This window comes from Pecten maximus, chromosome 8, assembly GCF_902652985.1.
Source record: "Pecten maximus chromosome 8, xPecMax1.1, whole genome shotgun sequence".
Lineage (NCBI taxonomy): Eukaryota > Metazoa > Mollusca > Bivalvia > Pectinida > Pectinidae > Pecten > Pecten maximus.
The window spans coordinates 39,354,900-39,365,665 of NC_047022.1; positions in this window are offsets into that span (position 1 = coordinate 39,354,900).

Sequence of the window (10,766 nt, forward strand, 5' to 3'; positions counted from 1 at the left end):
GACTGCCGATACCATTGTCATCATTTTACTGCCCATACCATTGTCATCATTTTACTGTCCATACTATGTCATCATTTTACTGCCCATACCATTGTCATCATTTTACTGCCCATACCATTGTCATCATTTTACTGCCCATATCATTGTCACCCATTTTACTGTCGATACCATTGTCATCATTTTACTGTCGATACCATTGTCACCCATTTTACTGTCAGTACCACTGTCATCATTTTACTGCCCATACCATTGTCATCATTTTACTGTCAGTACCATTGTCATCATTTTACTGTCGATACCATTGTCATCATTTTACTGTCGATACCATTGTCATCATTTTACTGCCGATACCATTGTCACCCATTTTACTGCCCATACCATTGTCATCATTTTACTGCCCATACCATTGTCATCATTTTACTGTCAGTACCATTGTCATCATTTTACTGCCCATACCATTGTCATCATTTTACTGTCCGTACTATGTCATCATTTTACTGCCCATACCATTGTCATCATTTTACTGTCGATACCATTGTCATCATTTTACTGCCGATACCATTGTCATCATTTTACTGCCCATACCATTGTCATCATTTTACTGTCGATACCATTGTCATCATTTTACTGTCCATACCATTGTCATCATTTTACTGTCGATACCATTGTCATCATTTTACTGCCCATACCATTGTCATCATTTTACTGTCGATACCATTGTCATCATTTAACTGTCGATACCATGGTAATCATTTTACTGTCGATACCATTGTCATCATTTTACTGTCGATACCATTGTCATCATTTTACTATCGATACCATTGTCATCATTTTACTGCCGATACCATTGTCATCATTTTACTGCCGATACCATTGTCATCATTTTACTGTCTTTACCATTGTCATCATTTGACTGCCGATACCATTGTCATCATTTTACTGCCCATACCATTGTCATCATTTACTGTCGATACCATTGTCATCATTTTACTGCCGATACCATTGTCATCATTTTACTGTCGATACCATTGTCATCATTTTACTGTCGATACCATTGTCATCATTTTACTGTCAGTACCACTGTCATCATTTTACTGCCCATACCATTGTCATCATTTACTGTCGATACCATTGTCATCATTTTACTGTCGATACCATTGTCATCATTTTACTGTCGATACCATTGTCATCATTTTACTGTCGATACCATTGTCACCCATTTTACTGTCAGTACCACTGTCATCATTTTACTGCCGATACCATTGTCATCATTTTACTGCCCATACCATTGTCATCATTTTAATGTCCATACTAATGTCATCATTTTACTGCCCATACCATTGTCATCATTTTACTGCCCATACCATTGTCATCATTTTACTGCCCATACCATTGTCATCATTTTACTGCCCATACCATTGTCACCCATTTTACTGTCGATACCATTGTCATCATTTTACTGTCGATACCATTGTCACCCATTTTACTGTCAGTACCACTGTCATCATTTTACTGCCCATACCATTGTCACCCATTTTACTGCCCATACCATTGTCATCATTTTACTGCCCATACCATTGTCATCATTTTACTGTCGATACCATTGTCATCATTTTACTGTCGATACCATTGTCACCCATTTTACTGTCAGTACCACTGTCATCATTTTACTGCCGATACCATTGTCACCCATTTTACTGCCCATACCATTGTCATCATTTTACTGCCCATACCATAGTGATCATTTTACTGTCAGTACCATTGTCATCATTTTACTGCCCATACCATTGTCATCATTTTACTGTCCGTACTATGTCATCATTTTACTGCCCATACCATTGTCATTCAATTTCACACATTTCCTGTCCCTCGCGATATCTTATGATCAATGTTACCACACGCGTCTGCTTCTGGTTATTATTTTTAAAAAGCCCCTACTCTTACTATTGTAACGGTTACTCACAAAACCAATTCTTGCCTTAAATATTAATCAGCATTAACTTCCACCTTAATGCCTTAAATCATTCATACTCAGTGGTAATCAAGTGAAGGCCGGATTAGATCAAACGCCGCTTTAATTGCAATCGTGTTTGTTCCGGATTAACACCGTGGTTTTATTACGATGTATAAGGTGTTATAAGTCATATCAAGATAAGGTGTTATAAGTCATATTATGATAAGCCGTCAGAGAAATGTATTTAGGGTAGGTACCGACCTAAGTGTACTCTTCTCATTCGGAGGTTTAATAGCTGTATCGTTCATTTTCCTCATCAAGGTTTAGGAAACAAATTGGTGGCCTCTTTTAATATCACTACCGTTCCGAAATCGACATTAGATATTAGATATGCTGCTATACGCCCCCCCCCCCCCTCCTCCCCCCCCCCCCCCGAAAAAAAGTTAATAAAAATGTTGATAAATGATCAGAGTATAGATTGATTTTGACAAATAGAATGATAAAGCCAACGAAAGCTCACGACCTTAAAGAAGTTACTTTAATTTATTCTGGGATAATTTAAAGTGAGATGATTTATAATGGGATAATTTATAATGGGATTATTAATGATGGGATAAAATATGATTAGATAATTTATAATGGGATAATTTATAATTGGATGATTTATGATGGGATCATTTATAATGGGATAATTTATAATGGGATAATTTATAATGAGATAATTTATAATAATTTATGATGGGATAATTTCAGTTAATTGGTAGCGTTACCTCTTTCCTCGGCAAAATAGCAATTTTTATGTTTTGCCATCCTGAATAAGAAAGCCTAAAAGCGATAAATATATTATGGTTTCCTTGCCTTTTATAGAGCAAACATTTATCAGGATTGCACGAATAACCGCCAACGATTCAAGGAAAGTATATCTCCGATTTCAAACAAAACTTAGACTTATCAAAAATGTAAATTTAGACTTGCCAAAGATGTAGTACTGCTTTTATTTCCTGTATTGGCCTAATTTACAGTTCGAAACAAATATATTATATAAATATAATTTTCAATAAAATCAGTAAAACGTCCTCTAACATTATCAAACCACCGGCCTAAGAAACAACAGATACTAAAACTACATACAGATGTATATAGAAATAGAAAATTGATATGAAATACGTTTCATTTCGTACAAATGTTTCACTGTATAACATTTTCAGTGACATTAAAACTACTAATTGTTGATTGGCGTTGAAATCAACATTATTAGTAATGTCCATACTCTCTTTATCGAAAATTAAAACTTTAAAAATCCTTTAACCGAAGATAAAGTTTTGCGTTTCAGCGAATACAGTTAACTCATCAGAATGAATACATGATACATTTTTATTACAATTCGTTCTTGGAATAATACTATTTCCAGATGAAATATTTACAATGAACTTAAAAGTCAACTCCTGGTATATACTTTTGCGCGGTATTTTAAGATCTAACGCCTTTCCGTACCTTGAATCTCCCCACCAAGTGTCTGTTTTATTGTCACCTTTGTGAGATATTTGCTGACTTTAAAATGACGGAGTCTTACCTTAATTAATCAAAAGTAAACGGAATCAATCCGGCTCGAACGATGATCATGGTAAACAAATATCTCGCTGAACCAGACTGATTGTAAGTGACTGAGAGATTTCTAGGACACGTCTCCGTATCCGACCAGGATTGTTACCCCAGGATCAAACACACAGGTATCCCACAGGTATCCCACAGGTGTGTAGAGAAACGTCTCGTGAAACCCTGGTCAGTCTTCTGACTAGATATCAAAATTTAGACACCACCAAACATGGATCGTTCCCGGTAGATCTGACACAGCTGTGTGTGTTCTTTATAGGTAATCTAGCTGTCCTGATCCCCTTTTCATTGGTGGAGGTTTAAAGCCAACATTCACTTGTATAACACTTACATGTGTATGGAGAAAATATACTGGCCCCGTCACAGACATACCCACGTGTTTCATTGTCACGTGTCCTATTGGAAACAGAGCCATACATTGGCGATGTTACTAAGTCATTTCTACACAGTTTAACCTCTTGAATGTTTCAGTGACAAGAATGCGCAAGTTCATACCTATACTGCATAACAAAGCTACGAATATCATCGTAACGAGTACTCACACGATACATTTTAATATGTTGTTATGATATTGTTTTAATTATCTTTTTTCTTCTCCAAATCAGACCAACGACATTGAGATAGTCAGACCAAAAGAATATCAGACCATCGACATGGAATGTCAGGCCACTGAAAATGTCAGACTATTGACATAGAATTTCAGACCATCGACATTGAATGTCAGACAAAAGACATGGAATGTCAGACCAACAGAATATCAGACAGATGAGAATGTCAGACCAATGACATGGAGTGTCAGACCAATTTATTTTAGCATGGCAATGAAACACGTGGGTATGTCTGTGACGGGGCCAGTATTTGGAGAAGAAAAAAGATAATTAAAACAATATCATAACACCATATTAAAATGTATCGAATGAGTACTCGTTACGATGATATTCGTGGCTTTGTTATGCAGTATAGGTATGATCTTGTGCATTCTTGTCACTGAAACATTCAAGAGGTTAAACTGTGTAGAAATGACTTAATAACATCGCCAATGTATGGCTCTGTTTCCAATAGGACACGTGACAATGAAACACGTGGGTATGTCTGTGATGGGGCCAGTATATTTTCTCCATACACATGTAGGTGTAATACAAGTGAGTGTTGGCTTTAAACCTCCACCAATGAAAAGGGGATCAGGACAGCTAGATTACCTATAAAGAACCTACACAGCTGTGTCAGATCTACCAGGAACGATCCTTGTTTGATGGTAGACTTGCGAGGGTGAGACGTTTTACGCCATTTTACGTTAACCAGGACGGGTGTTATTACTGAAATTATCTTAAAGAGTTAAACAAGTACGCCCCTTTACGTTAACCAGGACAGGTGTTTAACAAGTACGCCCCTCTACGTTAACCAGGACAGGTGTTTAACAAGTACGCCCCTTTGCGTTAATCAGGACAGGTGTTGTAACTGATGTTATCTTAGTGAGTTAAACAAGTACGCCCCTTTACGTTAATCAGGACGGGTGTTTAACAAGTACGCCCCTTTACGTTAATCAGGACGAGTGTTTAACAAGTACGCCCCTTTACGTTAATCAGGACGAGTGTTTAACAAATATGCCCCTCTACGTTAATCAGGACAGGTGTTTAACAAGTACGCCCCTCTACGTTAACCAGGACAGGTGTTTAACAAGTACGCCCCTCTACGTTAATCAGGACAGGTGTTTAAAAAGTAAGCCCCTCTACGTTAATCAGGACAGGTGTTCTAACTGAAGTTATCTTAGTGAGTTAAACAAGTACGCCCCTCTACGTCAATCAGGACAGGTGTTTAACAAGTACGCCCCTCTACGTTAATAAGGACGGGTGTTTAACAAGTACGCCCCTTTACGTTAATCAGGACAGGTGTTATAACTGAAGTTATCTTAGTGAGTTAAACAAGTACGCCCCTCTACGTCAATCAGGACAGGTGTTTAACAAGTACGCCCCTCTACGTTAATAAGGACGGGTGTTTAACAAGTACGCCCCTTTACGTTAATCAGGACGAGTGTTTAACAAGTACGCCCCGCTACGTTAATCAGGACGGGTGTTTAACAAGTACGCCCCTTTACGTTAATCAGGACGAGTGTTTAACAAATATGCCCCTCTACGTTAATCAGGACAGGTGTTTAACAAGTACGCCCCTCTACGTTAATCAGGACGAGTGTTTAACAAATATGCCCCTCTACGTTAATCAGGACGGGTGTTTAACAAGTACGCCCCTTTACGTTAATCAGGACGAGTGTTTAACAAGTACGCCCCTCTACGTTAATCAGGACAGGTGTTATTACTGAAGTTCGCTTAGTGAGTTGTCTGGCTCCAACGCTTTACTGTTATTTTAACACGATAATCTAATTTAATCAAATAAGCTGTTAAGCTAAACAATGATTGCAATGAGCCACAAAAAGCGTTGATTTCCTTCTATAAATAGCATTTTAACATGCCACACATACACATACCAAATTATAGCCTAATGTTCCATTGTCAAATGAACTCTAACCTACTATCAAGCAGTTCATTAACATACCAAAAGTGAAGATGAGTTAACATAAGTATTATCGTATCACACCTAGCTGATTAGGCGAGGTTTATCGGTATTCTGACAAGGCCCTTCAGAAGTAAAATCTTCAAAATAAATCTATACAAAAGAAATCAAGTTTCATTGTCTCATCTTTTAACAAAGTTTTTAAACATTTGGTTCAGTTTCAATTCTGTTTGATTAGTAGACGTATAGATTTATGTTAATTAATAAAAAAAAATATGATGGTATTGTTTAAGAAACGACTTTTTAAACATGACAATTGTGCCATAAAGATACGTAATCAGTATAAAACTCAACAAGCGACAAGATATTCCCAAAATACCGCTATAAAATGCAAAACTTATTAGAGTTTAGGGAACATGCTGTTTATTGAACTTTAAATGTCTGATAATCGGAGACATTATACGTGGATTTCTTGTTTTATTTATTTAATTCAGGTGTTATCATACTTAGGATATTCTCCTCACCACCTGGGCCTCGCCAATCATATGTCATTACATTGCCACAAATGAAACTGACTTTGATAACAGATTAAGACATTCTATGACACACGACTTTATAACCCGCGGTCGGTGGTGGATGACAGGAGACGCACGCTATGGTGCCATTGAATGGGGGAGCTGGTCATTCTCCAGAAATGCATGTAGATCTCATGTGAAATAATTCTCTCCCTGAGGGTAAATAAGCAAACACGGCCAACAAGGTTTAATCCAATATTGACAGCCAACTACTGACCGCCAAGAGGTTTTAATATAAGTGGCCACTACAGGAAGGCGCGGATCCATGACTTACCGAAGGAATGCTGCACATGTGCTGAACAAACTCATACAAAAGCGGTTGAAGAGATTGGCATAATTTTACATCCTGATTTTTTCTCAAACAGTTGGAAGAAAAGTGTAAAGAAAGGAGAGTTAGATTCAGCCTGGATTACACACAGCACTAGTAAAATCGAAGCCAGATCGAAACGCTGGAGTACATGTTCACCTAATGAGACCGTCGTCTAACTAGCTTAACGTATGCTGTATCAAAAATTAGTGACCCTTCCGAGGACAAATGACCATCAGTAATTTGAATAATGAACATGTTTTCTCGTTAAAATATTAAGCAGTAACATGCAGGCAAATCTGCTTACCATTCTCTAACGTGTTCTTCAACGTGAGCAATACTCAATAAATGTACACTTAGACCCCACAGTGATAATGTACACTACAGGAGTTCAATAGTCATAATGTACACTACATGAGGTTAATAGTAATAATGTACACTACAGGAGGTCAATAGTAATAATGTACACTACAGGAGGTGAATAGTAATAATGTACACTACAGGAGGTCAATAGTAATAATGTACACTACAGGAGGTTAATAGTAATAATGTACACTACAGGAGATCAATAGTAATAATGTACACTACAGGGGGTCCACAGTAATAATGTACACTACAGGAGGTCAATAGTAATAATGTACACTACAGGAGGTCAATAGTAATAATGTACACTACAGGAGGTCAATAGTAATAATGTACACTACAGGAGGTCAATAGTAATAATGTACACTACAGGAGGTCCACAGTAATATTGTACACTACAGGAAGTTAATAGTAATAATGTACACTACAGGAGGTCAATAGTAATAATGTACACTACTGGAGGTCAATAGTAATAATGTACACTACAGGAGGTTAATAGTAATAATGTACACTACAGGAGGTCAATAGTAATAATGTACACTACAGGAGGTTAACAGTAATAATGTACACTACAGGAGGTCAATAGTAATAATGTACACTACAGGAGGTCAATAGTAATAATGTACACTACAGGAGGTTAATAGTAATAATGTACACTACAGGAGGTTAATAGTAATAATGTACACTACAGGAGGTTAACAGTAATAATGTACACGACAGGAGGTCCACAGTAATAATGTACACTACAGGAAGTTAATAGTAATAATGTACACTACAGGAGGTTAATAGTAATAATGTACACTACAGGAGGTCAATAGTAATAATGTACACTACAGGAGGTCAATAGTAATAATGTACACTACTGGAGGTCAATAGTAATAATGTACACTACAGGAGGTCAATAGTAATAATGTACACTACAGGAGGTTAATAGTAATAATGTACACTACAGGAGGTTAATAGTAATAATGTACACTACATGAGGTTAATAGTAATAATGTACACTACAGGAGGTGAATAGTAATAATGTACACTACAGGAGGTGAATAGTAATAATGTACACTACAGGAGGTTAACAGTAATAATGTATACTACAGGAGGTCAATAGTAATAATGTACACTACAGGAGGTTAATAGTAATAATGTACACTACAGGAGATCAATAGTAATAATGTACACTACAGGGGGTCCACAGTAATAATGTACACTACAGGAGGTCAATAGTAATAATGTACACTACAGGAGGTCAATAGTAATAATGTACACTACAGGAGGTCAATAGTAATAATGTACACTACAGGAGGTCCACAGTAATAATGTACACTACAGGAAGTTAATAGTAATAATGTACACTACAGGAGGTTAATAGTAATAATGTACACTACAGGAGGTCAATAGTAATAATGTACACTATAGGAGGTTAATAGTAATAATGTACACTACTGGAGGTCAATAGTAATAATGTACACTATAGGAGGTTAATAGTAATAATGTACACTACTGGAGGTCAATAGTAATAATGTACACTACAGGAGGTTAATAGTAATAATGTACACTACAGGAGGTCAATAGTAATAATGTACACTACAGGAGGTTAACAGTAATAATGTACACTACAGGAGGTCAATAGTAATCATGTACACTACAGGAGGTTAATAGTAATAATGTACACTACAGGAGGTTAACAGTAATAATGTACACGACAGGAGGTCCACAGTAATAATGTACACTACAGGAAGTTAATAGTAATAATGTACACTACAGGAGGTTAATAGTAATAATGTACACTACAGGAGGTCAATAGTAATAATGTACACTACAGGAGGTCAATAGTAATAATGTACACTACTGGAGGTCAATAGTAATAATGTACACTACAGGAGGTCAATAGTAATAATGTACACTACAGGAGGTTAATAGTAATAATGTACACTACAGGAGGTTAATAGTAATAATGTACACTACATGAGGTTAATAGTAATAATGTACACTACAGGAGGTGAATAGTAATAATGTACACTACAGGAGGTGAATAGTAATAATGTACACTACAGGAGGTTAACAGTAATAATGTATACTACAGGAGGTCAATAGTAATAATGTACACTACAGGAGGTTAATAGTAATAATGTACACTACAGGAGGATCAATAGTAATAATGTACACTACAGGAGGTCAATAGTAATAATGTACACTACAGGAGGTCAATAGTAATAATGTACACTACAGGAGGTCAATAGTAATAATGTACACTACAGGAGGTCAATAGTAATAATGTACACTACAGGAGGTCCACAGTAATAATGTACACTACAGGAGGTTAATAGTAATAATGTACACTACAGGAGGTTAATAGTAATAATGTACACTACAGGAGGTCAATAGTAATAATGTACACTACTGGAGGTCAATAGTAATAATGTACACTACAGGAGGTTAATAGTAATAATGTACACTACAGGAGGTCAATAGTAATAATGTACACTACAGGAGGTTAACAGTAATAATGTACACTACAGGAGGTCAATAGTAATCATGTACACTACAGGAGGTCAATAGTAATAATGTACACTACAGGAGGTTAATAGTAATAATGTACACTACAGGAGGTTAATGGTAATAATGTACACTACAGGAGGTTAATAGTAATAATGTACACTACAGGAGGTTAATAGTAATAATGTACACTACAGGGGTCAATAGTAATAATGTACACTACAGGAGGTCAATAGTAATAATGTACACTACAGGAGGTCAATAGTAATAATGTACACTACAGGAGGTTAATAGTAATAATGTACACTACAGGAGGTTAATAGTAATAATGTATACTACAGGAGGTTAACAGTAATAATGTATACTACAGGAGGTCAATAGTAATAATGTACACTACAGGGGGTTAATAGTAATAATGTACACTACAGGAGGTTAATAGTAATAATGTACACTACAGGAGGTTAATAGTAATAATGTACACTACAGGAGGTCAATAGTAATAATGTACACTACAGGAGGTCAATAGTAATAATGTACACTACAGAAGGTTAATAGTAATAATGTACACTACAGGAGGTCAATAGTAATAATGTACACTACAGGAGGTCAATAGTAATAATGTACACTATAGGAGGTCTATAGTAATAATGTACACTATAGGAGGTTAATGGTAATAATGTACACTACAGGAGGTTAATAGTAATAATGTACACTACAGGAGGTTAATAGTAATAATGTACACTACAGGAGGTCAATAGTAATAATGTACACTACAGGAGGTCAATAGTAATAATGTACACTACAGGAGGTCCACAGTAATAATGTACACTACAGGAGGTTAACAGTAATAATGTACACGACAGGAGGTCAATAGCAATAATGTACACTACAGGAGGTCCACAGTAATAATGTACACTATAGGAGGTTAATAGTAATAATGTACACTACA